The sequence below is a fragment of the Bactrocera latifrons genome, unplaced genomic scaffold (assembly GCF_001853355.1).
Source record: "Bactrocera latifrons isolate USDA-ARS-PBARC rearing strain unplaced genomic scaffold, ASM185335v1 scaffold_6, whole genome shotgun sequence".
Taxonomy (NCBI): Eukaryota; Metazoa; Arthropoda; class Insecta; order Diptera; family Tephritidae; genus Bactrocera; species Bactrocera latifrons.
This window is the reverse complement of record NW_017537267.1, coordinates 2,124,798-2,126,824: the sequence shown is the minus strand read 5'-3', so window position 1 is coordinate 2,126,824 and position 2,027 is coordinate 2,124,798.

Sequence of the window (2,027 nt, the reverse complement as noted above, 5' to 3'; positions counted from 1 at the left end):
AATAAAAATAAATAAAAATGAAAAAAACAATGTTTTTTTTTTTTAATAAAAGCATGTACACCTCGCGTCACCAGTTAGCACACCTTCATCGCCCTAATACAATTGCTTCTGATTTTTAATATACTTTACTTTATATACTTGACTGTTTTCTGACTCTGTCATCTTTGTATTAATAGTAACTGGAAGAGAAAACATACCATAGAATATACCCGTTATATGACTTATTTCTGCGCTTTATGGATAAGTGTGCTTTATTTTAGCGTCATCAAGTTATTTGATTTGCATTCAATGCATCTTCGGAGTTTTATAGCTTCAGTATTCCGTTTTCTTTAGTACATTGTGACAAAAAAGCACACGGAAATTGTAATAAAATTCTCCGAGAATTTTGTATGAAAAAAAATGTATTTTACTAAGTTGGTTGGACTGTAGTTAATTACTAAGATAAATATGAGCGCGATTTGTCAACCAGTATTTTTCCAGCAGCTGCTTAAAGTGAGTACACCTCAGTAGTGCGTTGCGGACATCGTTGAGAAAGTTGGAAAAGGCTTACGGTGTTTCAGTTTTATCAAAAACACAAGCCTACGAGTGTACAAAGGCCTCAAAGACTGTCGACGGATCAAATGTCTCGTTCGAATGATTTTGGTGGATATTTCGGGTATGATACGCTCGTCTCGTAAACAAGTTCCTTTGGATATGCTTGATCGTGCGAATTCCGATCCCACACTTTCATGGAGAGCATTTGAACTGCCGTTGAGACATGGGTTTATGAGTTTGACACTCTAAAGAGTCAACAATCATCGAAATGGAACCTGTTTTTAGTTGATCGAAGAGATAAAACAAAATCGTTGAAGGAGCTAAAGGTCATCCCAAAAATTGCTTACGAAAAGTGTTTTGAGGACTTGAAAAAATCGTTGGCAAAAGTGTATTACATCTGGTGGGGATTACTTTGAAGACGACAAAATAAATTTGATAATATTGATAAATAATTAAATATTTTGCGTTTTGTTTACAATTACTGGTAATTTTTTGTCACAATGTATAGCTTAGGGACAATCGCTCACGTTTGACGAAATAAACAATAATCGAAGTTTATGAAGAGTACAGCAATCAATCCTTGAAATACGAAAAAAGTTGGCAGATGTCAAAAAAGTTACATACAATTTCTTGCGTAAATAATCGGTCGAAATAATAAAAGGAATTCTATTGCTAAAAAGAGAATAATTATGAGAAAAGCATCCAACTCTGATAAATCCACCGCCAGAATCCGGTGTTTAAGTGTATTTATCTACTGTTAAAAGGATGTTAAGAAACATTCCCCATTATTTGAAACTATTAAAACTAAAGAAAAAGCTTCCACGAAAAGAATCACGATTACATTTTACACCGGAGCATAGGCCTCAAAGTGTGATTGATCCTATGTTGTCTTTTCTGACGCAAAAATTTAATGTGGTAAGGCCGATAAATATAATTATTATTATGAATGCAAAAGCGTATAAATCGGATCGCATCTTGGAAATCATCGGTAGCAAGGGGGAATTGACACGCAATGAATATAATATAAAACTGTCTAATTTTGAAATTGTAATATTGCTTCAAAATATTCAAAAATACTGAAAAAGGACATAAATGATACATAATTACTAATTACTCTGTTGATTTGAAAAAAAAAATTATATATATATAAAAAGGTGAAACATTAATTGCTGTTTCTTTTAGTAAAAAATTGATGCGTCGATAAGCATTAATAATTTTAAAATTCCAGCAGTTTAGTTTTGATAGAAATTAACCAAACCTGTTTATACCAGAGGTGTGCTAACCTGATGAAGTGCAGTGGATGTATGTACATATGTATGTATAAGTATAACAATAAAATAATAAATAATAAACATTTTTTTTATTCTTAGTAAAATAGGAAAAATAATAGAAAAGATAATGAGATAAAAGATAAAGAGTGCAACAATAAAAACAACAAAGGAAGCAAATAAATCAAATTTAAAAAATAAATATTTAAACATTATTTTCGGAAA